The 26,714-nt window shown below is 41.0% G+C and overlaps 1 long non-coding RNA gene across 2 annotated transcripts in view; it reads left to right on the forward strand.

Annotated features, from left to right (window-relative positions):
- The first annotated feature begins 12,345 nt into the window (after nt 1-12,345).
- The window catches only part of LOC135975574 (uncharacterized), an 86,604-nt gene continuing 72,235 nt past the window's right edge, over nt 12,346-26,714 (forward strand). For both annotated transcript variants that reach the window (XR_010592491.1, XR_010592490.1), the window contains exon 1: nt 12,346-12,472. This is a non-coding gene — a long non-coding RNA (uncharacterized LOC135975574). The remainder of the gene's footprint in view (nt 12,473-26,714) is intronic.

Below are 26,714 nucleotides of genomic sequence, written 5' to 3' on the forward strand. Positions count from 1 at the left end.
GCGTCTTTCTTACCTTACCTTCTTCTTTCCCTTTTCTTTACTCATAGCCCGTACTCTGCAAAGACATTTCCCTATCCTCAACCCCCATTATGTCAGAGGTGACCTCAGAGAGTCCATGGTGGGTAATTTACATCTTCATCTGGGCTCTGCAGCATTTAAATCACACCTGTGCAGACTCAGACTCGGACTCCTTTAGGTCCAATTTACTGATGCAAACTTTTTACCCTGTGATAGTGAGTACAGTTAATTTGGTGCTGTCTGATCTTACATCCATGTTTCTCATTGTTTCAGTGGTGCTTTTAGGAGGAAGCCTTGCCAAACCATGACATGGGAGTTAAATTGCAACAGGGATTTTTGAGTCCCTGCTGGGCTATGATAACCAGAATAAGAAACTATATAGATGACTTAAAGATCCAGTTTTTTCAATGCTCCAACAAAATTCCTGAATAGGCTGCAACAAACTTGATGAAGCATCACATGAACACAGAGGATATTAGGAGACTCCAGTTTATTAGCAATCCCAGTTGTATGCCTGAACAACAAAAACATGTGCATGATTGTGAAGACAATTACAAAGAAAGTGAAGCAAATGCTCTTCTAGACCTTTCCCAAGCTCTTAAATTAAAGAACTGGTTTATTAATGTCCTTCAGCCCCTTAGAGATGGTTACTTAGAGATCACAGCTGATGGTGTATCCACTACTCTGATGGTTCTCGGAACTCTTGCTGCATCAAATCCAAAGGGATTCTGGGTAGTAGTTGTGGTAGGGACCCCAACCATTTACCATGAAACACTAATCAGGGATAGTATAGGATAATAGTGTCAGTGTATATCCACAATGTGTATTCAAAATAGAGTCAGTGTACTCACAATAGGGGGAAAACACTATGAAAATTCCTTTCATTTATTGGAAAATAAGAATTTGGATGTAGACAGCCATGAAGGTAATTTGTCCACACAAAGCAGTGTTTAAATTTTATGTAACTGTATTATTTATTAAACTGCTGCAAGAACCCACTGATGGACAAAGAACCGCATTTAGCACAAAAAAGTGAGTGCCTTCCAGATTTTAAAATTATTTTGGAAATCCTTGTGTATCTTTGATTTTATTGTTCAGAGTGTGAAGCAGAAGATACAACTTCAAAGGGTAACTCTTTTGGGATGTTTCAAAGTAGAATTTGGCTACTATGTCACAAAAACAACTAACAGTAGTACAAGGATGGTTATCTATGGCTAGTGAATTTTACATATATACCAATAACCTCTTGAATGTCGACTGCAGAGCCTATAATTATTTCCAAGTTAAAATTCCAAATCCATCATTCTTTATCTTAGTAATGTGTGAACAATACATTGCTTGATTAAATTATTAAGAAGTTCCATTTTGTTTTCAATAGAGGATTTGCATATATTTCCAAGGTCAGTGCAACAAACTAAAAATGGCTAAGTATCAATATGTCCCATACCTGCATTATGTGACTATTCATGAGTCATAATAGTTCTTCACACTTCAAGGCACCTAGTAAGTTGGTATGTTTAATATTTAATTTTGTTTGGTTGGTTTGGTTTTTCTAAGAAGGGCATAATTAGACAATTACACAATTTACCAAAAGGTCAAGTCCCTTACCCAATGTCACAAAGCAAGGTGGTGGCACAACTGGGAAGACAATCCCTTAATGTTAACACCCAGTCAAGCACTATAATGCTTGAGCACATTCCTACACAAATCAAAGGCCTGATCGAAAACCTTGAAGTCATTAAGAGTCTTTCAATTGGCTTCAGTGGACTTTTGGTGAGGACCCAAATGAATAGTTTAAAAGTTTCTTTTATTCTCTTTCACCCTTCCTATTAGTTTGAGGACTTTTCTATACATTTCACAATTTTCAGGTTTACTTTTAATGGAATTCCAGTTTGGACAAAAGTAGAGAATGACATTTCTTTTACATTGCAGATTCTGTAGAGTGCAGCCTAGAGAAGTATTTTACAGTCTTGGAGGATGAATATGTTGGGTCCTTTGTTTTCCCTTCTATGTTTAAAGAAAAGTCTCCAGAATCTGATAGAATAACAATTCTAGACACATACACAAAAATGTGGAATGAACGTAATAAGGACAAGAATTATTTTTACGTGGTCTTTATAGAGCAAAAAAACCGCAACGGAAGATAGGGCACAAAGGAATAAAATGTTTGCAATCAAAGTAATAAATGTTGTTTTGCAAACCTAAGAAGTGATTCTTAAACAGCAGATTTTCATCAATCCTACTCTAATGTAGTTTTGTCAAACATATCAGAAACACTTGTTACTCTCTCTGGTATCATTAACCTGCTGGATTTCTCTTTACTAATGTTTTCTGCCACTTTGGGAGAATAGGTTAACAGTAGGAGGCATAAATTGAAGAGGGAATATTTAGTATGTACACAAATCTGCTTAAAAATAGTACCAGGCATAAGCTATAGGGCCCAATGATGAAAATATATCAATTTAAATTAAAAGTATTGAAATAGTTTATCTAATTAGCTTGGCAAATTGCCTTACCTTGAGTTTGCTCTTTGATACTCTTACTTTATTATATAAGGGCATGTCTTGCTGTCTGTAGGACTTTATGCTAGTTTTGAAATCTTCATATATTTCTCTGAGCCCCCTCACACTCAGATTAATCATGTCAGGAAAGGTTAAACACTTTCCATGAGAACTATTTTGCCTCCAAAGATTTTCTGAAGTGGAAGAAAATGTACTAATTTACTTAAATTTTATGAAATACATAAGTCCCTTTTAAAATGAAATTGGTCAATAAACAAAGTCAGAGTAGTGCCAATTACAAGATCAGTAGGAGGAATCATTAAAATCTATCAATCTCAGCAATAGTACAAGACAGAAAAAAAAAGTAACTTCACAAAAAAAAATATCTGAAAGGAACGTTCTCATTGCAGTAATAATATATCACTTTCAGTTTCCATAAATACAGAGTGAAGACAACTGAAAAGCAATCTATACTTTCAGAGTCTTGAAGATAAGTCCTGCAAAAATCCCTGTACAGTAGCTGACTTGTAACATTGGTCTACAATTTTTGAGAAGTCGTCTGCTTCAGAGATAAAATGTGCTATTTATTATGTATTTTGATGTGCTGCATTCAAATATGACAATTAAAACAACTGATTGCTACTGTTTCTAAGATATTTAAGTTTTTACATTTTATGTCTATGTATATTGTATAGATAGTAGAGTTTTAATCATAAATTGTAAACCTAGGTCTTTTCATGTGTTTATGGTTGCTTTACACGATAATATTTCACCTGTCCTGTTTATGTAACACTTTAAAAATCAGCAAAAGGGTTATATAAATCAAATGTATTATGAAACAAAAGGCAAAAAACTATTATGTACATAGTTTAGTTCTATTCAGTGCCTCCTTGGCACTTCTTGGCTTGTCTCTTGCATTCATTAAATGGAGCATCTCTTGTCACTGTCCAGCAATAGTCTGCAAGCATTGATGGGCTCCATTTGCCCTGATAGCGTTTCTCCATTGTTGCAATGTCCTGGTGAAATCGCTCGCCGTGCTCGTCGCTCACTGCTCCGCAGTTTGGTGGAAAAAAATCCAGATGAGAGTGCAAAAAATGTATCTTTAGTGACATGTTGCAACCAAGGCTTTTGTATGCCTTGAGGAGGTTTTCCACCAACAACCTGTAGTTGTCTGCCTTGTTGTTTCCGAGAAAATTTATTGCCACTAACTGCATGCCGTCTTTTCCTTGCCACGCAGTGCATGGTCAAATGCATCATCTCGAAGAAGTTCACAAATCTGAGGACAACAAAGACACCTTCCTTTATCTTAGCTTCACTTAACCTTGGAAATTTTCCATGGAGGTACTTGAAAGCTGCTTGTGTTTTGTCAATGGCCTTGACAAAGTTCTTCATTAGACCCAGCTTGATGGTAAGGGTGGTAACAAAATCTTCCTTGATTCAACAAGTGGTGGATGCTGAACACTTTTCCTCCCAGGCTCCAATGACTGTCGGAGTGGCCAATCTTTCTTGATGTAGTGGGAATCTCTTGCACGACTATCCCATTCGCAGAGAAAACAGCAGTACTTTGTGTATCCAGTCTGCAGACCAAGCAAGAGAGCAACAACCTTCAAATCGCCACAAAGCTGCCACTGATGTTGGTCATAGTTTATGCACCTCAAAAGTTGTTTCATGTTGTCATAGGTTTCCTTCATATGGACTGCATGACCAACTGAAATTGATGGCAAAACATTGCCATTATGCAGTAAAACAGCTTTAAGACTCGTCTTCCATGAATCAATGAACAGTCTCCACTCATCTGGATCGTGAACAATGTTGAGGGCTGCCATCACACCATTGATGTTGTTGCAGGCTACAAGATCACCTTCCATGAAGAAGAATGGGACAAGATCCTTTTGACAGTCATGGAACATGGAAACCCTAACATCACCTGCCAGGAGCTTCCACTGCTGTAGTCTGGAGCCCAACAGCTCTGCCTTACTCTTGGGTAGTTCCAAATCCCTGACAAGGTCATTCAGTTCACCTTGTGTTATGAGGTGTGGTTCAGAGGAGGAGGATGGGAGAAAATGTGGGTCCTGTGACATTGATGGTTCAGGACCAGAAGTTTCATCCTCTTCCTCTTCTTCGTCTGACTCAAGTGAGAATGATTCTGGTGCACCAGGAACCGGCAGTCCTTCTCCGTGGGGTACTGGGTGTATAGCTGATGGAATGTTTGGATAATGCACAGTCCACTTTTTCTTCTTTGACACACCTTTCCCAACTGGAGGCACCATGCAGAAGTAACAATTGCTGGTATGATCTGTTGACTCTCTCCAAATCATTGGCACTGCAAAAGGCATAGATTTCCTTTTCCTGTTCAACCACTGGCGAAGATTTGTTGCACAAGTGTTGCAGCATATGTGTGGGGCCCACCTCTTGTCCTGATCTCCAATTTTGCAGCCAAAATAAAGGTGATAGGCTTTCTTAACCATAGTGGTTATACTGCGCTTTTGTGATGCAAAAGTCACTTCACCACAAACATAGCAGAAGTTATCTGCACTGTTCACACAAGTATGAGGCATCTCTGCTCACTTTGACTAAACAGAAATGTGTCCCTTTGCAAAATCGAACACTGACAAATAAGAGAGCACAACACTGTATGATTTCTAGAGCTGATATAGGGCAATTTGTTCAGCAGAGTGATGTAAGCTTCGTTATGATTGCATCATCCATGACTTCTAGGAATAACATGATGCAATTCATATCATGTATGACGCAATACCAGCTTCAGATTGCATCATTCATTGTTTTGCCTAAAAAGCAAGTACTTTCCAAACCCAGTCGATTAATTCATAGATCCAGTCAAAGACGTATTTTAGTCATTTCTGGTTTAAATTGAGATCCCTTCCCTTTATAACTCACTTATCCTCCGCCATTCCCAAGTCATAGTCGTATATAGTGACCAAATAGCATATCTTGAAAACTAGAGCCAATCAACAATTTTAAGCATCATTTTCGTTCTCAGTGACCCAGAATTAGTAAAGTTTGACTACATTCATTTCAGAAGCATTTTGGCTGTAGAGCAGTGTAATCACAATTGTAAGAGTGATCAGAAGGACAGCCTCTTATCAGACGGGATTTTAATGGAGTTACTACCCAGCTTACCAAATGCCTGGAAGAAGATGACCCAAATTAACGGGTACTGATGTAAGGGAGTGTCAGGAAAAAATACAATTAGGTATTATAGGCAAAATAAATTTTAATATGCCTACAACTTGAAATTAATCTGATGGGTTGCGTTTAGCCAATCATGCAAATTTTTACTATAAATAAATAAGGATTTCACTGAGTACTATTAGGGAACAGAAAGATTGATTATTAATTATTATGATGATTATTATAATCTGATTGCATTACGTTAGTGCCTAAAGGCCGCAAGGTAGATCCATTGTACTAGGCACTGTACAGACACATACTAATAGACAGTCCTTGTCCTCAAACAGGTTACAGTTTGAAAGCGAACACACAAAACAAACAGAAGGTATGTCTATACTTAAACAGCTACAACTGTAGCACTGAAACTGTGTCACTGTAGTGCTTCAGTGTAGACACTACCTATGCCAGGAGACAGGATTCGTCCATCAGCGTAGGTAATCCACCTCCCCAAGAGATGATAGCTAGGTCAATGGAAGAATTGCTTCATTGACCTGATGCTGTCTACACTGGGGGTTAGGTTGGCATAGCAATGTCTTTTAGGGGATGAATTACCCCGGAGAGATATACCTATGCTGATGTAGGTTCCCAGTGCAGACCAGCCCAAATACATAGTGTGAAAGGAGAGGGAAAAGGCACAGCAAAATGAAGTGACTTGCCGAAGGTCACGTAGCAAGTCACTGGCAGAGGAAGGACTATAATCCAGGTTTCTCAACTCCCATTCCAATGCCCAATCCATTGGCCTATGTGTCCCTAATAAACAATTGTCTCTCTACTGAAACAATACAATCATTTTGAAGAATGGAAACCCATTTTATTTTAACTTTAAAACAAAAAGACTGCATTTGCATCTCTCTCTATTGGCAGCCTATTTGAACCTCCAGTGGGGCTTGAGAGGGAACAAGGCTGTTTCAGACAGCTGCTTTTCAAACAACTAACTTCATTTCCTGATAAGAGCTGAATTTGAAAGCCTTTAAAACATCAGCTTCCATCCAAAAATGAGGGTAGAGGTAGCCAAGAAATTAAATGATTTACTAACATATTATCTGTATGTGTCCTTTGCCTTCCTATTGGCTATACAATTTGCTGGCCTGGAGCATTTCACTTTCATTTTGCAATGGGTTCCTTCCAAGGTCCTTGCTCAGAATAGCCAACAGCAACAGAAGGTGTCTGTCCTTGACCTTTATTCCTAATAGGAAAGAGATAAAGCTATAGAAGCAGTTTCTTGCAGTAGTGTTTGCAACATATTGCAACATCTCATTACATATGGCAGGCTGACCTATATACTGAATAGGTCAACCTTCCAGGCAGCCAGGATCTGTATACTTCCAGGGCTTCCCATCATCCTTTCCTTGTCATTTCTTGATCAGCTTTGCTTCTCACGTTGTTCCCATTTCTTTTTCAGCAGACATGCTGTGTGTCCTGGCATTCTGTTCAGCGCTTGCTGTGCATTGTGCCATATACAATGCTGCCCTGCTGTCTCGAAACTTCATCTTGCCCCACTTCCCTTTTTTTCTATAGACACTTGATGCTGCTAATGTCAGCATTTAGGGGGTAAATCCAGCCCCCCTTCATCCACACGTGCGGAGCCACGCTCGTGTACTGACAGCGGAACTGGTGCAGTTCCATTCTGTAATTAAGAGTCAGGTTTGGTGGAGGTCGTACACACGTCCTGCAGGACGTGGAGCTCAGCTCCTCAGCGCCTCCTTGTGTGTCAGTGCAGAACTAGGGAATCCATTGGTGCTAGATGGATCCTCACACCTTCTGCCTGGAAAAGGATTGGAATCCTATTAGGGCTTTGGTAGCTAAAGTTATTATGTAGCTTAGGGGTAGGGCTCTGGCTGCAATAAAGCTCTATGGTTGTTGCACAGACTGGGCTTGTTTGTTTGTTTCCCCAGCTACCTGGGCTTCACACATGGCTCAGACTTTGGGCTTTATTTAGCATATCTAAGGATTTGGACAAACCATGCTGATTGGTCCTCTGTTATCATGATCCTGTCTGATCATTGCTGCCTTTGATTGCTATTCCTGTACTGGCTATCCACAGGAGTCTTGTCTAAACTAGGGGCCTTGAATAAAAGATGTATTGCTAAGGTGTGATAGCGGAAACTTTTTAGCCAACACATTTTAAAGACCTGGTGCGGACAATGCAGGCTGTATTTTGACATGTTAGCTGATTAAGTGAAACCTAGCACAGACCCATTAGAACGTGAACTATGTGCTGCCCTCCTGTCACACTAGCCTAGCAGAAAACTGTCTCCAGACAGATAATACAGGTGAAACAAACGTAAGACCTCAGCCCACAGCCACTCCATTAACCTAAAGGGAATGAACACTTCAGAGCTTAACTGCTACTTTTCAAGTGGTAGCATTGTTAACAAGGGGTAATTACTCCTCTCCCCCGCGCCATAAAAAACCCAGGCAATCAAATGTCAAAAGCTCTGTGAATTCAAAGGTAAATTCTGCACAATCAGACAAAAACAAAAACAGAACAAAACAAAATAAGAAAGTCAAAAGAGAAGTTTCCATCAGCAAAACCAGCTTCTCCTGGATGCAGATCCATATGTGACGTTATTGATATAATCTGGGACCGTATAGAACATGGTTGCAATCAAAGTTCTGTAGTGGCACCAAATCTTGTATAAAGGGGGTCAAATGAGGTGTCTAAGACAAGGTTATGGTTTGCTGGTTATGATTATGCTGTCTATATGTGTGTATCGATTTTGTAGTTGAAGTTATAAATATTGGCTCTAAACTGTCTGTATTTCAGACTTATGCTATGCTTCTGGGAAACATCCCAGACAAGTTGGCGTTAGCTCTGCCTACCCTGCTTGATGGCTCATTAAGGACCATCAGCTATACCAGGGGTCGGCAACGTTCGGCATGCGGCTCGCCAGGGCAAGCACCCTAGCGGGCTAGGCCAGTTTATTTACCTGCTGACGCGGCAGGTTCAGACGATCGCGGCCCCCACTCGCCGCGGTTTGCTGTCCCGGGCCAATGGGGGCGGCGGGAAGTGACGCAGGCCAAGGGATGTGCTGGCCGCGGCTTCCCGCCACTCCCATTGGCCCGGGACGGTGTACCACGACCAGTGGGGGCCGCGATCGGCCAAACCTGCCGCATCAGCAGGTAAATAAACTGGCCCGGCCCGCTAGGGTGCTTACCCTGGCGAGCCGCGTGCCGAACGTTGCCGACCCCTGAGCTATGCAGTTGACCCATTGAGAGAATGCAGATACGCCTTGCAACTCAACAAAGTATGCAGGGACTGGCCCATGTGACTCCAGACTCCATTTTGCTGTAATTTTCCACAGTAAGGACAAAGAGGTGTTCTTACACCTGGAAAGGACTATAAAAGGCTAATGCCTCTCCTCCATCTTGTCTTCAATCCTGCTTCTTACCTCTGGAGGAACTTTGCTACAAACTGAAGCTCTGAACAAAGGACTGATGACCCATCCCAGCTGGGGATGTATTCCAGAGACTTTATTTGAACCTGCAGTTTATTCTATCACTGCTACAAGCCTAACCCAAGAACTTTGCCATTACTGTATGTAATTGATTCCATTTAACCAATTCTAACTCTCATCTATATCTTTTTCCTTTTATGAATAAACCTTTAGATTTTAGATTCTAAAGGATTGGCAACAGCGTGATTTGTGGGTAAGATCTGATTTGTATATTGACCTGGGTCTGGGGCTTGGTCCTTTGGGATTGAGAGAACCTTTTTTCTTTTACTGGGGCATTGGTTTTCATAACCATTTGTCCCCATAACGAGTGGCACTGGTGGTGATACTGGGAAACTGGAGTGTCTAAGGGAATTGCTTGTGAGACTTGTGGTTAGACAGTGGGGTAAGACCAAAGTCCTCTTAGTCTGGCTGGTTTGGTTTTCCTTAGAGGTGGAAAAACCCCAGCCTTGGGCTGTGACTGCCCTGTTTTAGCAATTTGTCCTGAATTGGCACTCTCAGATGGGTCCCGCCAGAACCGCATCGTTACAGCATAGCATTTCCCATCCCTGTTTTTATGGTTAAATACATAGCAATATACACTTACTCTTTGTGTCAAAAATATATGTATTGTGCTTTATTTTCCTATGCATAAAACCAGAGCTGAACAATGTCTATCTATCACACATGCCCAGATCTCACGGTTTCAATTGGGCTACAGGAATAGCAATGCATTTCCTTCTCCTGGTCAGCTCTGAAAGTGACTAGACAACCTCTCTGCCTCCCCTCTCTACTGTCCATGCGGGGTCTGAAAGGGGAAAGAGCAACCAGGAGTAGGAGGAGGCAGCAGTAGAGGTGAAGCCAGCTGGGAAGACAGACAGTAAGGGAGCTGTTACAGGAAGGCCTGCCCCTTTCAGAACAAATTGGCCCAGGGCTAATCAGACCTGATCAATAGCTCTGCCCTGCTATGCCCATGTAGGGCATGGTAATTAAAAGGGTTAAGAGGAAGCAGGGAAGGTCTGAGAAGCCAAATGAACCAGGATACTGAATTGAAAACTGGGATGACTGGGCCAGGAGGAACCTGGTGAGGCCGTATCTGGGGAGACATGTAAAAACTGAGCCTAAGAGGACCCATAGGCTGGACTAGAACTAAGGGAGCAAGAAGGAAAGCCCAGCAGTTAAGGGCTGGCTGGAGGGAGAGACGACAGGCTGCTCCCAAGTGAAGCAAGAAGCTGGGTGAAAGCTAGGAACAGACTAAGGGCTATAGCCTGTCAGAGGCCATTAGTAAGAGAATGGTCTGACCCAGATGGTTGGGTTGGTTGGAGTCTAAGAGCCAGCAGCTAGATATCAAGACACACCATTACTATTAGGAGCATGTCACAGGGTTGGCCCTTTAAAAGGGTCAGCTGTCCAGCCTGCCTGTGATAGGCTCCACTGAAAGCAATGAGCCAACCCAGATCCACCTGAGGATAGTTACTGGCAGTTAATTAAGGAAGCAAGGAAGGAACATCTAGGCCTAACAAAAGGCTTAGGAGAGATAAGTTGGGGAAAAAAAAGCTTTAGAGGAGAAAGGGAGCTCCTAGAGGGCCTGGACTAGAGAAAAGCTATACAAGCAGCAAGGCCTGGGAGAGACCCTGAGCAACCATGGGAGAGACTGCAGATCTCTCTAGGCAGTGGAGAAGTCTGAGGCCTTACAGCAAAAGGTGCTGCTGCTGAAACCCAGATACTTTTGTTTTGGGATTGTTACATTTTAATCTGGGCTCTGAGGTAAGAGCCTTTAAATCCTTGTACAATGCTCCTTTCAGAAGGTTTTTATTAAAAGGAGATACTCCACTGTAAAGTGATTGGCTTCTCCTTGACCAGGCTGTTTAAGTGACCTCATGGTTTCCTCATTAAGGAAGGGAAACTGAGGTAGGCAACAGCAGAGTTCTATTTTGCCACAAGGAAGTGCTTGGGAGGTGATGGTGCACCTTTTGCAGAGGCTGATAGAGAAGAAGGGGGCTGAAGGATGAGTCCCATGTTGTCAAAGACTTTTCTGTTTTGATGTTGGTTTTGGGCTTAGGCTAAGGAACTCTATTACACAGTGTTTAACCCCTGCCGGGGAAGTGGCTTGGCCAGAGGGCCGAGTCACCTCTATCTGGGGAGTAAGATGAAGATTATTGAGGGGAAACTGAGAGGGGTGGGGGGAAGTGCCACAATGATGGGTCTCCCCATGAGGGAGCACTCTGGTGGTGAGTCTGTAAAGGACCCCATAGTTGAATGTACCCTCAGAAAGGACCCACTCCTCTATCCCCCAGCCAATGTATACACCCCTGGAGTACCTCATTTCAAGGGTTGTCACTCACTTTCATCCCGAAGTTACGTACTGTCCACAGAAAGTGATGTCTTTTCCCTTCTATCATTAAAAATTATTTACAGCAGAAATAGAGAATCCTGACATGAACGTTATCCCAAGAACAATTTACACCAAAGGAAAAGAATCCCACCTGACTTAAATGTTATTCATGCCATAAACTTGATGCTCTTCACTGGGGGTCTCTGTCATGTGTTGCAGCCCACATTTGGGCCTTGGTAACTTGAGAGGATGCCCCAGGCACCCTATTGCCTGCCACGGCACCCAGCTGCTCAGCACCTTCCAGACATCCCCCAGCTCCCACTCTCCTCCTTCAGACAGAGCTGTCAGATGTAGTACAGCTTTCATGTATTACCCTTGCAACTGCAGGAGCAAGGCATGTGTGGAAATCTGTGATACCCTGTCTTCAGTGACAAACCAAACAGGCGGAGCTGCACAAAACAGAACACTTATGATAAAGCTCCAGATAGGTAATCTAGATGGAAAAAATATATATTTCAAGAAAATAATACAGAAAGAAAGCATGTTAAGTCTTAGAGAATATGCAGTGACTCAGTAACATTTTGTACCTGTGCTGGAACACTAAATGGCAGCTGCCTCACAACTGCTCCTGCAGTAGGGTTCTCTGTCAGAAACACAATGACAGCACTGCTGCTTAGTTATATATTACTCATTGTATGTGTTTTGTGCTATGACCGTCATTATTGCTGTAGCATCCAGAAGTCCCACTATGGTGGGGTGTAGTACTCCTTTAAGGAACAGTCTGTAGTTTACAGTTGAAGCAAGTCTGAGAGCAATGAAGATTGCCCTGTGCCAGGCTGGGGGCTGGGCTATATAAACAGGAAGAGGAAGCTGAATACCTGGCTTGAAGCCATGGGGCTGTGGTTTTGCTCTCAGGCTCCAGGAGACTAGACTGACTGGGCTCAGGGACTTTGCTCACTGTAAGTTTAGGAGTCCTGAATGAGGGCCCTGAGGTAAGGGCCTTATGAATTTTATTAAGACCACTCCTTCCAAGGTACTTTCTTAAAGAGGACATAATTGTTTTAATCGTTTGGCTTGGGTCCTTTACACCCAGTCACAGACCAGTTCCCCGATATGCGGAGTACTGTACAAACAGCATAAAAGAGATGACCACTGCCCTAGAGAACTTGCAATCAGTTAACACTGATTCTCGTGCTATATATTTTGTGTATCCTGATTTCTTGTGATATTTAACTTTTCAAGCCATTGCTTTGTATTTACTCTTGTTTTGTTTTTGGCATTTAATTTTCTGTAGCTGCTAACGTGTGTGTGTGTGTGTGTGTGTGTGTGTGTGTGTGTGTGTGTATTTTTACACACACATACAAAACATATATGGTCCTGAAGAGCATGTTGCCAGGGTCCTGTGGGGCTACTCCCCTCAGACCAGTGGAGAATAGAGGTGGTACTGGAGTGGTAAGGGGTACTGGAAGAGAGTTGGCTTGAGTTGGGGTAATTTCCGCTGCAGAGCTCCAGAAGCAGAAATTGACATTTTCTGAGTATTGATTCTACCAAATCCAGATAAATGTAGGTTTCCTATTCTGGATCTCAATCACCCCACAAAGTTTCATACAGTCCCACATTTTCAGATGGGCACCCAAAAAGGGAGGCAAACTTGAGATCCCTCTGTCTGAAAAGAAGGCCTCTTAAAGGTATCTCAAGCTGGGCACCCAGAATCACTCATGATTTTTTAAAATAAAATCTTCACTATTATTTTTAACCATATTAAAGTAAAAGTGCTTTTCAGATGTATGCCTCAGTTCTAGGCAATAGCTATAGCTTTTTCATCATCTATTTTTAAATGAAGCATTTCTTATTTTAGAAATAGGTATAATAATGGAATTTGCAGCCACATTCTGTGGGGGAGGGGGAATCCTTATTTTAAATGCACTATCATAATGGACTGTTACTAGAGAGCTATTCATACAACAGATGCTGTGAAGATATTTGCTGATTCTGTGTGTTGCTGGTTAACCTTTATATGACCGGACTTCTACCCTGTAGACATAGGAACGCAAATTCTCCCTAAGTGAATCTGAATGCTAATAAAAACCACCGCTAATGCAAGATAAGGTACCTGAAATATTCAAAGTTTCTGGAAATATTTGCCCTCTGTTGCATGTAGCTGAACTCCTCTTCCTCCTACAACATCAATCATTGTGCTCAATTCCATTTGTCTGTTCGAATTAGAAATAATAATCAGGTGGTTCAGTTATACTTGGTAAATAAACTAAATAGTCCCTGTAGTTGTTCATTAAAACCTCCATGATATATGCATCAATTACCAAACAGCTTGAACAAAACAGAGGTAAATTAACTTTCTGAAACCTATTGTCATAGCCAAGAAGTGTGTAAAGCATTAAAAGTGATTTCATGGCTTAAAGTTCATCCAAAGTGCTATTAGCTTTACGTCCAATTTTGGACTGTCAAGGGGAATATTTACAATAGTAATTTCAGATCATTATCTTAGCATTCCAATGCAAATAGCCACAATTTAATTCATTATCACTCACATTACATCTTTATTTTGCCACCAACTGGTGGCTGACATTTCCCAAACTACCAGGAGGAAATGCTAATTAGCCCAGAGTGCTCTCTTACCCTTTTTTAACTTCATCATGTTTTTGTCTTTGTCAGAGCAACATGAAACATTCCCCTGCTTCTGGTCATCTGTTCCCTCCCTCCCCTACCACCTCACTGAACTAGGTGGCAAATGGGAATGGTGGTCAGGCTATTAAAATAATGCCCCTCTCTGTCTGTCTGTCTTTCTGTGCAGTGCCTAGTAATGCAGTGTCAGAGTGGTGTAAAAAAATGACCCCTTTCCCTCAGCCTACCCACCCAACTTAATTTAGAAGATCTAAAGTGATCTCTGGAGTGGAATAGTACATGCATTAATATGCAAATGAACTGCCAAGAAAGTTCAGATTTGCATTTAGACTGGACAAAGGGGAAGGAAATGGCTTTTTCATGCTGTTCCTTTGCATCACCTCAGTTTCACAAATTACAAATCCCAGAAATGATGCCAGAAGGGACTTTCTCACTACATTTCATTCATGCTCAGGTGGGTTTGATTCATCTCAATACGCCTGGCATTTTACTGTAAACCTGCACATTTTAAGTGAGGCAGCAAAGCCTCTGAGGTTCTAAGAATTGAATGTGCTTGAAATAAAAACAATTAGTAAACATCAAATGAAGGATCCCCTCCTGATGGGGGCTGGAATAGCAGTAAGTAGGGGGTAAGGTAATCTTATGACTGTTTCCCTAAGAACTAACAATTACATCTAGGAGAACATCTTCAGACCATTAGGGAATAATAATATTCCAGACTGCATACGTACCATGAATGAGAAATTCATACACTGAATGCCAAATTTATTGAAGGAAAACTATCTTTAAATCAGTGCATTAAACTTGTGTAACCGTTTTTAGAGTGGATAGAATTTAGACAGCTCCTTATGTGGAATCAGCAGTTCAGACGGCTTTAAAATGAGGAATCATTTTAGAGTTAAAACCCAGTTCAGGGTCCCTGCTGTATAAAATCCCAGGAAATTAAATATTTCAATAAATACTTTTCTAGAGACCCTCTTTCGGTCTGAGATTTACCCTGATCAGAGAAACACTAGTAAACTTCACTGCAGCAACTGAGTCGGAGATTCTATATCTGAAAACAGTCCAGTATTTAATGACTTTGGAGCCTCATAGGGCAGGTACATTTCAAAAATAGGTGTTAAAAGTATCTGCCCTGGGGCATCAACGAATAAGAATTTCCAGACCTGTTTTATGTTTGCTGCTTAAGCTTTCTAGGGGAATTTTCCCCCTTCTGGCTACTGCAGCAAAGAAAATACCATAACTCATCACATTTCTGTTCGCCAACATTTATTTGGCCTTTGGTTTGTGACGGGGGAGGGATGGGCAGTGCCTCTTACTCCTGGGATTACACTTTGATGTGTCCGTTTTCAAATGCACACAAACTGAAGTATTAATTTTTGTAGAAAGGCAAGGAAGTTTTTCAAGCGAAAGACTCAACCTATCTTTATTTTTCCTTTGCTGCTTTATTGGAGTAATATTTATTACTCATGAAGTAAGGAGATCCTTGGCAGGAACCAAGGAATTAGACTCTGGCCCAAAATCCGCAGCATAGACTGGTATTATGTGTGTAACAGAAGTTATTTCCTAAACTTAAAATAATTTGTGTTAAGAGGTAATTGGCTGAGGAGAACATCCTGGGCTTAATCCTCCATTGCCTTGCATCTTGTGTCATTAAATGAGCATGTAGAGTGCAAAGTGGATATAAAATACTACCACGTAGTAGCATTTTACTCCCACTTTGCCCAATGAATTCACATGGTGTAGGGTGATGCGAAATCCAGCTGCCTCTCTCTTCCAGAGGTTTAATATGTTTAATAGTGAGTTGTGCAGAGCTGCGCGCAGGATGGAAGTTCCATTTCATGGAAGATTTCGAAGTGTGTTTTCATTCTGAATTGGAGCACCATCCAAAAAAATTGAAATTTTGTGTGAAAGAAAATTCCCAAGATAATTTGTTTCAGGTCATTCAAAATGTTTTGTTTTGACAGAAATGTTTTGGTTTGATTTTTAATCTTTTTATTTTGTATTATGTTATAATACTAAATAAACAAAATTTCAAGTAAAGATGTTTCATAAGAGAAATAAAAACATTGTTCTGAAAATGTCCCTTTTCAACAATGTCATTTTTTTTTTTTTAAAAAGTCTGGTGAATTGAACCTGATTCATGAAGCATTTCTGTGCTGATGGAATTGCATATTCACATGGAATATGGTTCCATCAAAACTTCTTTGACTAGCTCTAGGGTTGTATGCAGTGTTGCAGCTCTGTCAATCCCAGGATATTAGGCAATAGGATGCAAACCTGAAGAAGAATTCTGTGTAAACTGTAAAGCTTGTCTCTCTCACCAACAGAGAAGTTGGTCCAGAAAAGATATTACTTCACCCATCTTACCTCTATAGCTCTAGAGTTGAGATTTAGTTTTTGATTTTTCTCATGACAATAGTATCAGGGGGTAGCCGTGTTAGTCTGTATCTACAAAAACAACAAGGAGTCTGGTGGCACCTTAAAGACTAACAGATTTATTTGGGCATAAGCTTTCGTGAGGTTTTTACTCACGAAAGCTTATGCCCAAATAAATCTGTTAGTCTTTAAGGTGCCACCAGACTCCTTGTTGTTTTTGTTCTCATGACAATAGATATTTTCCCTAGTTTAATATTTCATTTCTTTGTATCCCTCCTTTTTCATTTGATTAGTGGTCCTCTGTGGGTTGCTCCATGTGACTTGTATGCTGGTCCTAGTGTTGTCAAACTTCTTTTAAAAACAAGCAAACAAAACCAATAGTCTTATTGAGGAGACTTTCTGGCATACCATAAGCTGTCAGTTTTCTTTTGATCTCTAATCATGAATGCAGTTCCTCTTGTGTTTCTAATGTCATCTGTAAAGGCAGTTGAACTAGAACATATCCAATGACTAGGTGGCCTTAGGCGATTCCCTCAATTCACATTGTACTCAAGATCACTCCCACAAGGAAGAAGGGGATGTGTTAAAGATACATCTTTTTAACTGATTAAAGAAGGGGTGGGATGAGGTGGAGATTAGAGCTAATAGACATACTTTGTCTCTCATGTGTTCCCCTCTATCTGCAATCCAAGCATCTGTGAGTAATCACCTCCAGAAATCTTTTTGGTGCCGTCTAGTTGGAAAACAAAGCATATTTTTTTGCACCAGAAATGGTACATCAAATCAAGTGCTGTATCAGTAGATGATGTGACTCATTTGACATAGGACCTGGTTGCCTGTTCAGTGGGAAAACTGGGGAATTGGCAGGAGAAGAGGAGGAAATCTCTGAGAGCTTTTCCTCACAAAAACGTGTCTTTCCTTATTCCATTTAAAGGATGAGAAGGATTTGCCCATCCTGCCCTTTCCACAACCCTCTGCCCTTCTGCACAGGGCTTTCCCCCCTCCAAATCCTGGAGCATCAGTAGGATGCCAGGGTTCTTCATTCAGAGACCTTTTGCCTTCCTGCGGTGTCCCTGTCCCTGGTGCCTTCACTGGGGCATGGGGGCTCTCTAGAATGCAGCAAGGAACTCGGCACAGACACTGGCAATCTTTTCTTTGAAAAAGTTAGTGATCTTTTGTTCAGGGATATTGGATGGCAGAAAATAGGGAGGAAGATCTTATTAAGGTAGCAACTAAATGGCTGATGGTGCAGGTGTGGGATCCTTGAAGTTGGAGGAATAATGCTCTTTGGCGAGAAATATGGTAAAATTGTGAGACCAGAAGAAACATTTTGTGTAGGAAATTCAAGTGGTTGCTTCAATAATTCATGTGATTGCTTCGGAAGTTTGTCATGCTTTTCTTGGTCTGAAAGCAGCTGCTAGGAGTGCTTAAACAATTTCTCCTCTGAACTCACTGATCTGAATGTATTGCTTCTCTGCTAAGACTTGGAAACAGTTTCTTTTCCTAATTACATTATCTAACAACCTCATTGAAGTTAAAGCAGGATTATATGGGGCATGTTGTACTTGTGGAATGTGCAGCACATATGGTACAGCTGGCATGCAATTGACCAGTCTGGAAGGCACTATACACTGGTTTCCCAGAAACTAGCTGGATCATTAATCTCTTCCCCCCGCACCCGCACCTCCGGGGGTCAGGTTTGGTTTTGTGGCTCTGATTCTTGTCTCTCTGAACCTCAAGGAAAAAGGAGGCTTAAAATAATTTGTTCAATTTTATCCATGCTCCTCATCTTTCTTCCTCTGTCACCCTGACTGAACCTCCATCCAATGCACACGACTATGTTCTCAATAGGTTCATAATGCAAGAGATCTAATTCTGAATGGTGTCCTGACTTCAGCAGCTCTTCTGACTTGCACAAAAGGTGATTTTCTTCCTATTTTAAAAATTCTTTGCAGATTTGCTCTTCATCTCTGGTTTAGTCAGGGAACCGCAGTGATCTCCTGAGCTTGGTGCACTTTGTCACAATTAGAATCTCTAGTAAACCTCTAGTTAGGGCTCTAAATGAACAGCGGTACTCCATGAGAAGGCTTTTATGAAAGCTAATAGAGGTATAGTTACAGTAAGGAATACAAAGTCTGATCCTGGCTGTAACTCCTCCTCCTTAATAAAAGAGAAAAAAGGAAAGAAAGAGAAAAAAAATAAGTGACAGCGAGAGAGCGCCTTTTCTCTTCTGAGTCCCTTAGATCTTCAGGAAGGCTTTGAAGAGCCATTTTTTAACATAAAAGTTTTTCCTTTTTATTTTTTGTAAGCCTATACCTTTTAATGCAATGACCATGACCCTTCGTTTAAACCACTGTGTCCTATCTGAAGGGCCACAGCGGTACTAAGCCAGACTAGATCTAGTGGTTAAGAAGAACTCTTTCCTATTGGTTTCCTTTTATTTGATATTTTTGTAATTCTCTTTCTCTCTATCTCTGCTAAAGCAAGTATTTTAGGCTAAAAAATATTCACCTCTGTCGCTAAAATTTTAACAAGCATTCCCCACCAGATACTTTGAGAGGGTGAAATTATGATCTCAGATCTACAAAGTGGATTTTGATTTTAATATTCCGTGTTTGTGTGCATGTCTTTTAGGAAAATAGAATATCCAACAAAACGGATTTGAGAGCTGGAATTTGCTCTAAATAAATAAAAAAGGTAATACTCCTACCTTTCAAATCCATACGGACTTCTGGTACTTAGGCTTCAGGAATATAGCAGGCTCCACAGAAGAAGACATGCTTATTTTTACCTTTTGTCTTTTGATAGCCTGATTCTTATGGTTATCTGGGCATGCATTCTTGAGGTTAGGCTTTTTGGTTTATAATATGATCAGGCGCATGTTTATGCGTATGTATGGTCTTCATTTTGCTCTGAGACTTTAGGTATTTAGCATGAACAAAACGACTCCAGCAAGTGGGAATTTAGCACCTTTTGATCAACAGCGTTTCTAAAGAAACTGCTGTGAAGTCATAATGACTCTGTTGTTGTCACTTTCTCCAAACCTATTGCACATCCTTGGCGCAGATCATCCCTTCTCCAGCCTCTCTGGCTGGCCTAATAATATATGATACACCTCTACCTTGATATGTGACCCGATATAACACGAATTCAGATATAACGCGGTAAAGCAGTGCTCCAGGGGGGCGGGGCTGCGCACTCCGGTGGATCAAAGCAAGTTCAATATAACGCGGTTTCACCTATAATGCAATAAGATTTTTTTTGGCTCCCGAGGACAGCGTTCTATCTAGGTAGAGGTGTACGGTTGTGTTTTTAGTCCAAGGTGGTTTTTTTTTTCCCATTTGTGACTATGGGATGACCGTTTAATTCCATACAGTGTGTTAATGTGTTGAACTCTTCATTGTTCTATCCCGAGTGGAAGAAAGTCATAACTCAGACTATCTTGTGGGAGCTCTTGGCAGGATAGTGCTTCCAGTAGCTCCAGTGAATTCAGAAGATTCCTTGCGACTGGACCACATTCTCCTGGCTGGTGCAAAGTAGTCTGGATCCTGCTGCTGATCCCTTTCCTACCCACTTTGGGAGCAATGGTAATATGGTTGACATTAGCGTGAAGGAGTCTTGATATCAAGGTAATGTAAGGCCCAGATCGTACCCACCTGATGATAATGTTGAAGGGAGGGGAGGATGTCCCTGTGCCCACTCCCCTCACTCATGCACCCGCACAGAGCCAGAGGCAATCAAGCTTATGTTTTGTTAAGTGACAAAGTCTCATGTTTAATCGATTGGCCTTGATTCTTTACATTTTTATAGTTAGTTTGGTTTCCAGGGCAGTGCTGTCTGAAATACCACAATTCTTTCCTATTCTAATTATGAAGAAAGATTGTTCTATCTCAGTGGCTGTTAGGATATGTTGACTCTTTTTAATGGTGACTAGTGCTTGTCATTTCACAGGAAACAGCCAGTTTTACTTCTTATCAAGACTAAACACTTCTTGACAAACACAAGAATCTGATGCTAAAACTGGACATACTCAGCTTGGTTTGCCAAGCTGAGCTCTATAACCAGCTACCTATCGTAGTGCCTCCACTTATCTTGTACTTCACTCATGATATCTAAACAACCTTCTGTATATATTTCTTCCTGTCCTGAGTTTGGTGGAATGTAATCCTAAAAACTTATGTCAGCTGATAAAGACTGGAGTTACTGAGGATATTGGGAATGCAGTACTGGAACTTTTCCTCAGTTTCTTTAACATATACCACTAGTAGTTGGGGATCTTTAGACATATGTGAGTCAAGCAATGTTTGTTACAGCTCTGGAAATGTAGTTTAAAATTCCAAGATAGCTCCCTGTGGAGTAATTCTGTGGGTGAAAGGGATGGGGGGAAGAGAGAAGGACCTTTTCCTGTGTAGGACATAAGACAGATGAGTGCAGTTCTGTGACTGCTGGACTCTTAGTTATCCGTAACACACACTGAATGGGGATTCAGTGTGGAATGTCAGTGAAGGGTGAGGCTCTAGGGTAAGGATCAGTTGCAAGTGGGATGTAAGATGTAATTTCAGTAACCCTTTTAATATTAATAAAGCTGGCGTGCAATTAACACTGCCAATTAAAGACTGACGTTCCTACAATAATAATCTTTCAATTTGCTTTTTTCAGTGCATTCACCTATGCCATCTGCAATGTTTGTATATCTTGGTGACCTTTTCAACAGTATATTGTTCTCATTTTTCTGTCCATATAAGAGAGATGGAATTCTCCAAGGGAATCTACCTGAACATATGGCAAGGTACAATATTACAGTGTAGCAACTGGCATTCTGGACTGCCTGTGCATACTGTAACAAGATCGATTTAAGAATTTTTCCTAATTTTCTCTATTGGGGAGGATTTTGTTTTTTTTTTTTTTTTTTTGAGGGAAGATTTTCAGCTGGTGTAAATCAGCATAGCTCTATGGGCTTTAATGGAAGTAGATCAACTTACACTAGCTGAGGATCCGGCCTCTTCTGTGTTAAGCATGACAGTCTCTCAGTTTTCAAGACGTACAAAAAGGCATTATCTGCATTGAGGAGCTTATTGTATAATACAATGGGATTTGCCAGGAGACCCAGTGAACATGGGTTCTGGGTCTGAGTTTTTTCCCTCCCAGTTCCTTGCTTTTCTTTTTCTTTTCTTTTTTTTTTGGGGGGGGGGGGGCTAGGGGAGGATTTGACTGTTGTGGGTTACCATTTACAAGTATCACAGAAGAAGTTTGCTTAAGAAGAATTTGAATGAGGAAAGGGTGGAGTCTGAAACTGGATTATGGGATAGGATCCATGCCTTGGGAGCACCATGGAAGAAAACATGACAATAGGAGTGGGAGAAGAAAACCCATGAGGTGATGAGACTGGTGGTGGTGGTGAAGTGAAGGGTGGGAATGTGATAAACTGTTGTGGGGAAACAAGATTCAAGATGAAAGCTAGGCAAGAATTGTGAAGAATATGAAAAAGATGATGAAGAATTCGGTTTGATATGATATACAATATGGGCAGAGACAGAATAAAATATGCCAAATAGCTTTATTAAAGCAGGTCAACCCTGAAATAAAGAAGCCAACGTTAGGGGTTAGAAGCCATTTCATTCTCCATACCCAATGAATCCTTGGACTCTTCATGAAGGAACGACAAATGGTGTGTGTGGGGGGGGGGAGGGGGAGAGAATTAGTCATCTTTAATTGTATTAGAAATCACCATCAACTGATTTCACCTAAGACCCTGAACAGCTGGATTGTAACAACTTTGATCATCACTGAGCTGAGCAGATCTCCAGCAGATAACAGAGTGAAAGGTGCTGTTCACCACTGTCATTTTATTCATTAATCCATTTCTCCAAATGCCTGATGTTTTCTTCCCACGTTTGTTTGTTCGTTCATTCAGTAAAGCTGACTAATGTTCACTCTCCACAGTGAGGTTCATTTTCCTTATTGTATTCAAAGATGGAACATTTTTAATTAAACACCATGAACAGCATATTTAATGAAGTAGCTTAAATTTGGATCAGTGTGGCAGATAACCTGATCTGTTTGTTGTGCTTAAAAGAATAAGATCCCAAATCAAATATGATGAAGAACCAGAACAATAATTTAGGGCTGTTCCCATCAGTTTGTAGCTCTGACTTCAATGGAGCTACACTAATTTACCAACAACTGAGGATCTAGCCCTGTAATTCTGTAACTTCAGATTTCAATTATATACTAAATTGGTGGGGAGCATGTGCTCTAGGCAAATATTTTCAAAAATAATTCTGATTCTCACTGTTTGCTTAGTCCATGGAGTTGTCTCAGAACACCAACTACAACTTGTGAAAAGAAGATTGTTTGTTTCCCTCTGGAACCTCCTTGCATTAATATTTCAGTGACAAGATCAATAAATTTACAAAAGTTTGAGGTAAATTGAAAAGAGGAAAAAATAAGACACTGTCTTGTATACCAATAATTACATTGCCTTTACGTAATAAAGTTCTCTAAAGGACACAGAATTATCAAAGTTACCAGAAGATCTTATACAAGGGGGGAAATGAATTTGAGAGACCATCTTGTAATACAGTTGTTGATTTTATACGTCTGTCTTTTAACGGCAAGCTCTGACACCTACTCTGTAATACCATACTATTTCCTGATTTTCTCTTCTATCCCTTTATCTCTGTCATAATTTCTTCTTAATAATCATTTCTTTAAAAAGTAAAGATGGTCCTGAACATTGCCAATACCCTTGTTACTTCTTCGCTCCCATTTGATGAATTTTACGGAATGAAATGCAATGAATCTGATTGAATTTCATCCTATTTACTTCAGACCGTTTCTCCAGTTTGTCCAGATCATTTTGAATTTTAATTCAATCCTCCAAAGCTCTTGCAATCCCTCTAAGCTTGGTATTGTCCCCAAACTTTATAAGTGTACTTTCGATGACATTATCTAAATCACTGAAGAAGATGTTGAACAGAACCGGACCCTGATCATTCAAGGACCTCACTTGATATGCCCTTCATGCTTGATGGTGAACCACTGATAAGTACTCTCTGGGAATGGTTTTCCAACCAGTAATGCACCCACCATATAGAAGCTCCATTAAGGTTTGTTCCCTAGTTTATGAGAAAGTCATACAAGACAGTATCAAAAGCCTTACTAAAGTCAAGATGTACCACATTTACTGCTTCCTCCCATCCACTAGGCTTGTTAGCCTGTCAAAGAAAGCTATTAGGTTGGTTTGACATGATTTATTCTTGACAAATCCTTGCTGACTCTTACTTATCACCTTATTATCTTCTGGGTGTTTGAAAACTAATTGCTTAATTATTGGCTCAATTATTTGCTCCATTATCTTTCCAGGTACTGAAATTAAGCTGACTGGTCAGTAATTCCTCAGGTTGTCTTTATTTCCTTTTTATAGATTGGCACTATACACTTTTTTGGTCCTCTGGAATCTCTCCCATCTTCCATGACTTTTAGAAGATAATCACTAATGGCTCAGATATCTCCTAAATCAGCTCCTTGAGTATTCTAGGATGTATTTCATCAGGTCCTGGTGACTACTTAGACAAGTTAGGTGTCTTCAAATTTCTAACTTGTTCTTTCCCTATTTTAGCCTCTGATCCTACCTCCGGCCACTGTTCAGCCACTTCCTCAGTGCCAAGTGGGGATAGGGTGTGGGAGGGGGAGGGGAGAAACCCGATACTATCCACTCCTCCGGGTCCCAGACCAGGGACTCTGTAAATAGCAGGCACATGCTGCATCCCCTCTAACCTCTCATTCTACTTCCCTGGGCCACTTCCCTGCAGCCCCAGCACCTTCTTCACCCTTGCTTCAGTGCCCCAGCAATCAGCCGGGAGTCGCTCTTGTTCCCCTGCTCCTGCTAAGCACCGATCTGTCTAAGGTTCTAGCTTTCTTCAAGGCAGCTACTCCTCCCTCCTTGAGCTCCTGGGAGCAACTAAACTGCTCTGCTCCACAGCCCTTCTTATATGGGCAAGCCTGACTGTGATTGGCTGCTCATTGCGGCCCCTCTCTAATTGGATGCATCCTGCACAGCCTCCCTAGGGCTCTATTAACCCCTTATGGGCCAGTGTGGGGCAGATGCCCCAGCACGCAGCCTTTCACTTTTAAATTCTGTGCCATTATCAGTGGGAAATGACTGCCTAGGAAGGAGTACTGCAGAAAGGGACCTGGGGGTCATAGTAGATCTCAATCTAAATATGAATCAACAGTGTAACACTGTTTCAAAAAAAGCAAACATCATTCTGGGATGTATTAGCAAAAGTGTTGTAAGCAAGACACAAGAAGTAATTCTCCTGTTCTACTTTGTGCTGATTAGGCCTCAACTGGAGTATTGTGTCCAGTTCTGGGTGCCACATTTCAGGAAAGATTTGGAGAAAGTCTAGAGAAGAGCAACAAAAATGATCTATGAGGGAAGATTGAAAAAATTGGGTTTGTTTAGTCTGGAGAACAGAAGATTGCGGGGGGGACATGATAACAGTTTTCAAGTACATAAAAGGTTGTTACAAGGAGGAAAGAGAAAAATTATTCTCCTTAGCCTCTGAAAATTAGACTAGGAAGCAAATTGCAGCAAGGGCGGTTTAGGTTGGACATTAGGAAAAACTTCCTAACTGTCAGGGTGGTAAGCACTGGACTAAATTCCCCGGGGAGGTTGTGGAATTTCCATCATTGGAGATTTTTAAGAGCAGGTTGGACAAACACCTGTCAGGGATGGCCTAGATAATACTGAGTCCTGCCATGAGTGCAGGGGACTGAACTAGAAGACCTCTCAAGGTCCCTTTGAGTTCTATGACATGTCACATTTTGCTCTTTCCAAACCTGCAGTTCTGGAGCACTGCTTTGAACAGTTTAATTTTCTTGAGTACAGTTTATTACTAAACACGATACTGTCATCAAAACAATTCAATATGCACGACCTAAATCTCCTGTCTTTCTTCCTTGCCACTTCTGTATTCAGGGTTGGTGACTTCTATAGCCTTCTTCCAAAACTCATGATTGTATGCCAGGTTCTCATTCAGAGTGATCTCTCTGAGGTCTGCTGATATCCAGTCCATATTCCAAGCATTGGGTATCCTGTTTTGTCATCTTTCAGCCACGATCATTGCAAGAGCCATCCTGCTGGTATAGCTCTTAGGTCTTCACTGTATATGCCCATACCAGTATATGGGCCTCCTTCAACTTGTCTTCAATTTGGAGCAACTCTTATTAGGCCCCTTTACAACTTCATTTTGTTTCCTATCACTGTTGATCATCTCAACATCTTTATGTCCATGGTGGAAAGCATCCTGATTTCTTTTCTTGTGGCTGGCCAAGTCTGTTCCATACATAGGATGGGTTGAATTACAGTTCTATATACTCTGTCTGTTAACTATATTAACAACTTTTTGTCATGAAAAACTGGGGTCAGCTCCTGCCATTTCTATGATTCTGGGCAACACTCAGGAGGGCACAATTGTCAGCAACCATTGATTGTAGGTATTTCAATTCTTTCACTCTTCTAAGCTCTATACCTGTGATATCCTTTATGTGAATTTTTCTCCCTTCGTTATCATAGCCTCAGTATTACCAAATGTTCACTTTAAGTCCAGCCTGCTCAAAACTACATGGCCACTGTTCAAAGTTGGCTTGCAGGGTCTCTAAGTCTACAACACATATCACTAAGTTGCCAGCAAACAGCATTTCCAAGGCTACTTCCTTTGTATATCTTCAATTATGACAACCACAAATTAATAGGGGCTTGATGATGCTCCTGATGCAGGCCAACACTTACTGGAGATTCTCTACTGTAGCCCATTTAGTTTTGACTACGGTAGTTGACTTCCATCATACATATCCCTGATATGTCCTTCTGACACACTTCTCCATCACAAACTCTGTCAAATTAGCTGCCTTGACCATTATACATGACCATACCTCTTCTCCAGGTCCGAAGACCAAGCCCAGTTGCTGTTTGTTCTCTGAACTCCTCCATGAGGATTCAGAGTGCAAAAATGGCATCAGTTGTGCTCCTTCCTGGCAAGAATCAGGCACTTTACAATAATCTTGTCTCATATTTCCATCATACTCTAGGATGTGACATCAGCTTAACTGGGCAATAATTAGTGCACAGTGTAATAACTCCTTTCTGCTTAAAAATAGGAACCACAAAGCTTTTCTTTCTTTCATCTGGCATTTTCTCTTTCTTAA

Source organism: Chrysemys picta, chromosome 14 (genome assembly GCF_011386835.1).
Source record: "Chrysemys picta bellii isolate R12L10 chromosome 14, ASM1138683v2, whole genome shotgun sequence".
In the NCBI taxonomy this organism is placed as follows: domain Eukaryota; kingdom Metazoa; phylum Chordata; order Testudines; family Emydidae; genus Chrysemys; species Chrysemys picta.